Here is a 6,868-nt window from a genome sequence, read left to right as displayed (position 1 = left end):
TTTAGACACACTAGATTACCATCATTTAATAATTCCTCAATTACCTGTCCATTATTATCTGACTTTCCACTGCACCATAATGTATTATGTGCGTTAAAGTCCCCACACCAAATAACATTAGATTTGCTCTGGCCTTCTACTTCCTGTAACTTATTGACCTCTAATCGCTTACATGGATTATAGTAATTTATTACCACTATTTTCCTCCTCTCAGACCATACTTCTATTACCACATATTCCAATCGAAGGCCATGGGGCAAAGAGGAGGAGTTCAGTCCTGGGCAAGATCAGCCATGACCACATTGTGGGGATTAACATTGAAATCTAGAACATGGCGCACACACACATCAGATTGATCATCTATATCCGGTTCCCATCAGCAGTGGGTGGTCACCTTGGGGGAATTTGCTCTGTTTGTTTTGTCCACCTTGTTTCACCATAGAATGACATCACATTCTACATCATAGACAGGCCATTCGGCCCATCCTACCTAGTCATGTTTTCTGCTCCACTCATCATCCCTCCCTACACACCCGGTAACAATACCCCAAATTCCAGGAGCCCTAATTTGTTTTTCCCGCCTGCACTTACATTTATCTCTGCTGTTGGCTTCAGTCCCTCCAATGCAAGTGAGGTCCATGTTCTCATGACTGCATTCCTTTCGGTATTTGTTGAATAACATGCTATATTTCAGCTTTGATTTTTGGTCTCCCCACAAGTAGAGATATTATTTCACCCCCACCCATTTAAATCCACTGATAATCTTGAATCCTATCTCATAATTCCTGACATGTTCTCCAGATTAAATCCCACGACCTACCCAGTCTTTGCATGGAATTCTGTGTAAGCAGGAACTGCAGATGCTGGTTTAAACCAAAGATAGACACAAAAAGCTGGAGTAACTCAGCGGGACAGGCAGCATCTCTGGAGACAAAGAATGGGTGACATTTCGGGTCGAGATCCGAAGTCTGAAGAAGGGTCTTGACCCAAAACGTCACCCCTTCCTTCTCTCAAGAGATGCTGCCTGTCCCGCTGAGTTACTCCAGCTTTTGTGTCTATCTTTGCATTGAGTTCCATCCTCTGAGTTATGGCGTCATTCTCATGAACATTCCATGTGCTTTCCCCCATCGTTCTACATCTCTGTGGCAATATCCGCTTTCTGGCTGCATGACAGTGGTGATAAGAGTTCGGAAATGGGAATTATCAGAGGATTGTAGGAATTTGGTGACATTCCCGCTGTCGGGATGAGGACGGTCCATCTCAGTCAATTGAGATTTGTGTTTTATTTCTTTCAGGAGGAAGCTGGTCGCAAGCAAAGGTAGGACATACTCTTGATTGAAACATTGTAAGTTTTTGTTGAACAGCCCAATATATTTCTAATGTTCAGTTTATAACCAGCTGTTAAATATTTGCAGGGTTCGTGATGAAGCCAAACCAGTGTCGGTGGTAGATGATAACTTGCTGATTGAAAAATTTGAAAATCCTTTTTTGTACAACACGGTATTGGCAGAAACACCTGATGCCATCAAGCAAGGTAAAGCTTATACCTTTTCCATTGTTCTTGTTTCTGACATCTTTAATTTATGCGTAGATGCAAACATTAATGATATTTTGGACTGAAGGGAAATTGAAGATTTGATCTTCCACCAAACACAGCTGCAGAAAAGCATCACAGACAGAGTGTGATGTTGCACAGAAACAGGCCCTTTGACTCAACATGACCCTGCCAACCAAGTTGGCCAACCAAGCTAGACCCACTTGCCTGAGTCTGACTCATATTCTTCCATCTTTCTTATTCATGTCTCTACCCAACTGTCTGTAAAATGTCGTCATTGTCGCTGCCTTGTCCACTTCCTCTGTCAGTTCGTTCCATACATACACTACGCATTGACTGAAAAAACTGCTCCTTTTTACTGTTTCCACTCTCACCTTACACTGATGCACTCTGAGTTTAGACTCTCCTACCTTGTGTAAAATACTGTGGCTATTCACCTTATCTGTGCACCTTATATAGATCTCATACAAGGCCTATAAAAGCATTCTGATGGGCTCCAAAGACAAATGTCCCTGCCTGCCCAAGTCTCCTTATAACCCAGCCCTACAGACCTGATGAAATTATTTTAAATCCTTTACCACCCTCTCCAATATACAAACAACCTCATTGTGTCAAACGCTGTATTTAATATCCTGACCTATAAAGCATGAGTGACAAACACATTCTTCACCACCCTGCCTGTCACTGTTGCATCTTCCATGACACTATGTACCTGCAGCCCGAGATCTCTCAGTTCTATAAAGTTCCCCGTTTACTGTGTGTGTCCTGCCCTGGTTTGTCTCAGCAAAGTGCATCACCTCACCTTCACATGAATAAATCCCACCTGCTGTTCCTGAGCCCATTGGCCCAGTTCACAGGGATCCCATTTACTCTCAGATAACTTTCTTCACTCTCCACAATGTCACCAATTTTAGTTCCATCTGCAAACTGACTAACCGTGCAACCTACATACACACCCAATCGTGTATATAAATAAGGAACAACAGTGGTCTCTGTCTCCAGTCTGAAAAACAACCCTCTACCAACATCCTCTGTCAGTGACCTTCAGGTAAATGTTGTATTCCATCGGCTAGTTCACCCCGGATTCAATGAGATCCAACCTTCCAGAGCGGCCTCTCATGCGGTGTGTAGAAGTTGCATCTCTCAGAGGGCAGTGAATATCTGGGATGTTGTGCCCAAGATTGTGGTGAAAAGCTGAGTTATTGGATATCTGCAACTTGGCTAAAAATACATATTTGATGGATGGAAAAATTAAGATTATGGGAAACTCACACAAAAGAGGAATTGGTGCCAGCTTAGATCAGCCATGATCACATAGAATGGAGGGGCAAGCCTGAGGAGCGGATCCTAATCCTGCTCCTTTCTTGTGTTCCTATGCTCCTGTGTACCGATAAATTGACAGACTTGACACAGAGGAAATGCAGCAAAGATTAACAATACTTGTTCTTGGGACAATGAGTTTGCTGTGCGGGGTGAGAGTGAGTAGACTAGGCCTGTGTACTCGAGAGTTTGTGTGTATTGGAGGAGATCTCAGTGAAACACAAGTTCTTGCAGGGCTCAGTGGGCTGGATGCAGGGAGGATGTTTCCCCTGTCTGAGGGGTCTTGAGAACAGGCACCCTCTCAGAATGTGGGCTGCACCATGTAGGACAGAGATAAGGAGACATTACTGCACACAGACCGGGGAACCTTTGGAATTCCCTGGACCGGTGGCTGTGGAGACTCAGTCATTCAGTGCTCTTGGAGCCGAGAGCCATGGTTGTACATTACGGTATCTGGCACTTCAGCCCATCGTGTCCATGGCCACCTTTTCCCATCTATACTAATCGATTTGCCCACATTACATCGGTATCCTTCTACACCTCATGTATTTAAGTGCCTCTAATATAGTGATTGTATCTCACTCCACCACCTCCTCTGTTGCATGTTCCAGATATCACCCACTCTCAGTGTAAAGAAAACTTACAACTCAGATCCACTTTAAAATTCCCTGCTCTCATGATAAACCTGCACTCTCTTGATCTGATATCTCTGAACGCGAATACGATTTTGATAATCTACGCGATATCCTGCTGCAGACTTTGATAACCTTCCCTGCTATCCACAATTTCTGCGTCCTCCACAGACTTAGTAATCACACCTCCTGCATTCACATCCAAGCCATGAACATATAACATAAACAACATAGGTTGCAGCACTGATCTCTGCTGCATTCCACCAGTCACAGACCTCCAAGCAGAAAAATCATCCTTCTACCGCTACCTTCTACCTCCAACCACCAAGCCAATTGTGGATCCATTTCACCAGCTCGCCTTCGATCCCACCTGCCTTCACTTTCTGGACCAGCCTTACATGTGAAACATTATCAAGTCCCTCAGTGAAGTTCATATATTGGTTCACAATGAGATCAGTGTGTTCTTAGTTGTGCACACCCATGCAATCCACCCGTGAATCTCCTCTCTTTCAGCGACCCTACATCCACAAGTCCCCACACATTGTTGTACTTCCGGTGGCGCTGGTGCCAGCAGCCTCCCCGTACAGCCCGGTATCTTTTTGTTTTTTTGTTTATTTAGTTATGTAAAAGTGTGTTTTTTTGTGGGGTTTTTGTGTTTTGATGTGGGGGAAGAAGGCACGGTGCGGGGGATACCGTCCTTCAGCCGCTTCCTGGTGAAGACGCGACTATTATTCGAGTCGCGTCCTCGCCCCCCCCCCCCCCCCCCCCCCCCCCCCCCAGCGGCCTACCTACTGGATTGGCGCGGCCTTTCCTGCCGGGATCGACCAGAGCTCCAGCAGCGGCGGGACAGCGCTGATACATCGCGGGGCTGGCGATGCCTTACCGGGGATCGCCGTCTGGAGCCCGGAGTGCTGGACCTGCGGCACCAACATCCTGGAGCTGCGGTTTGCGGAGCTCCCAACGCGGGCGGCGCTGATGGACAGCGCGGGGTCCTGCGACTCCGCCCGGCTCGGGAGCTGCGGACTCGGGAGCTGCGGACACGGGAGCTGCGGACTCGGGAGCTGCGGGAGGCGGCTGATCAGGAGGTCCGGGCCGCTGAGGAGGAGGATGTTCACCGTCGGGGTTCGGCGCCGGCGTTCCACCAGCCCGGCGTGAGGGCCTGAACATCGGGCCACCCGGGGCGGCGACTGCAGGTGCTAGGAAGACCTCGACCACGAGTGAACATCTGGGAAGAACGGAGGGGAGGCTGGCTGGACTATGGTGCCTTCCTCACCTTGGTGCCACTGTGTTATGTTGTGTCGTGGACTTTCAGTGTTTGTGCTTTTTTTTAAATTCTATTTTATTTTTAATATGTTTTATTATTTATTATTATTTTTTATTTTTATTTTTATGATACTGCCTGTAAGGGAAATTCATTTCGTTGTCTCTAACTGAGACAATGACAATAAATTTGAATACAATACAATACAATACAATACAATACACATTCTGTCCTACACCCGATCATTCAACCTCTGCTTCCTGCCATGGCCCAAGCCTCCCCTCCCTCTCTCTCATCCTCCACTCAAAGTAACAAGGGCAGACCGTCTGGCCCCTCATGTCTCCCCCCATTCACTATGATCATGGCTACTCCACCCCACACCTCTACCTCCTTTTTAACAACCTCAAATTACCATTGGGGGTCATTGTTCATCAGCCAATGAAAGTAAGCATGCAGGTACAGCAGGCAGTGAAGAAAGCGAATGGCATGTTGGCCTTTATAACACGAGGAGTTGAGTATAGGAGCAAAGAGGTCCTTCTGCAGTTATATAGGGCCCTAGTGAGACTGAACTTGGAGTATTGTGTGCAGTTTTGGTCCCCTAATTTCAGGAAGGACATTCTTGCTATTGAGGGAGTGCAGCGTAGGTTCACCAGGTTAATTCCCGGGATGGTGGGACTGTCATATGCTGAGAGAATGGAGTGGCTGGGCTTGTACACTCTGGAGTTTAGAAGGATGAAGGGTGTTATTGAAACATATAAGATTATTAAAGTTTGGACACACTAGAGGCAGGAAACATGTTCCCGATGTTGGGGGAGCCAGAACCATGGGCCAGTTTAAGAATAAGGGTTAAGCTATTTAGAACGGAGATGAGGAAACACTTCTTCTCACGAGGGCGGTGGAGGCAGGTTCTCTGTATGCTTTCAAGAGAGAGCTAGATAGGGCTCTTAAAAATAGCAGAGTCAGGGGATATGGGGAGCAGGCAGGAACGGGGTACTGATTGGGGATGATCAGCCATGGCCACATTAAATGGCGGTGCTGGCTCGAAGGGCCGAATGGCCTACTCCAGCACCTATTGTCTATTGTCACTCGTTCTCCCCGTCCACCCTCCCCGCCTCACGAACCCCCTCTTCATCCCTGGATAAAAATACCGGGAGTGTGACGTCTGTTGTCCATCCGATGTTGTTGTGGGTGAAACCCTGGGCAAGGTTTCAGTTGTCCGCCCGCCTGTGCCCGAGTCTCCCCCCGACCCCCGGGGAATCTCTGATTCTCTGTTCCTCCCCCCAGTCTCCGTCACCCTGGATGTGGAAACAGCGCATGCGTGGCTCGAGGTGTCTGAGGGTCGGAAGAGGGTGAGATGGACCGTGACCCTGAGGAGGCTCCCTGACACCGGGAAGAGGTTTACAAACTGGGGGTGTGTGTTGGGATCGGAAGGATTCACTTCGGGAGACAAATGTCTAAAATCTCCTGATTTTTAATTCTCTGACAATAATCTTAGTGTCTGTAATAAGGTAAAATATCTAGGGCATATTATTACAGAAAAAATGACAGATGATGAGGATATTTATAGGCAACGACGCATACTGTATGTACAGGCGAATATTCTCTTGCGTAAATTTGGTGCGTGTACAGATGTGGTGAAGTTGTCGCTATTTAGAGCATACTGCACACCACTCTACACTGCACACCTGTGGTCGAACTATGGAAAAACAAGTTTGCAGAGACTAAAGGTGGCATATAATGATGCCATGAGAACACTGCTAAGGAAACCTAGATGGTGTAGTGCCAGTAATATGTTTGTAGTTGCAGGAGTCAGTATTTTAGAAGCTGTCCTAAGGAATCACATGTATAAATTCATTTGCATGATAAATGACTCTAAAAATGTGATTATTGTGGCCTTGTCAAACATAAGGTTTAACACTACACGCTAAGAATCCAAACTGTGGAGACACTGGTATCGTTGTCTCGTTGTAGGACATTGAACATTCTTTTAATCTGGATTTTTAACTCGTGTATTGTGTTTTTTTTAAATATAATTTATGATGCTTTTATAAGTGATAGACTAAGATTTTATATGTACTTTATGATATGTTTTAATATGCA

General features: G+C 46.3%; 1 long non-coding RNA gene across 1 annotated transcript; it reads left to right on the top strand.

Moving 5' to 3' along the window:
• Positions 1–1,277: 1,277 nt before the first annotated feature.
• On the top strand, positions 1,278–6,211 carry LOC116989828. Its single transcript, XR_004416332.1, has 3 exons — positions 1,278–1,318; positions 1,416–1,534; positions 6,053–6,211. It is a non-coding gene; the product is annotated as an uncharacterized LOC116989828 (long non-coding RNA).
• Positions 6,212–6,868: the final 657 nt, after the last annotated feature.

This window comes from Amblyraja radiata, chromosome 30 (genome assembly GCF_010909765.2).
Source record: "Amblyraja radiata isolate CabotCenter1 chromosome 30, sAmbRad1.1.pri, whole genome shotgun sequence".
NCBI classification, from domain to species: domain Eukaryota; kingdom Metazoa; phylum Chordata; class Chondrichthyes; order Rajiformes; family Rajidae; genus Amblyraja; species Amblyraja radiata.
Note: the sequence above shows the minus strand (reverse complement) of the source record. Positions and strands in the feature narration are given on the sequence as shown.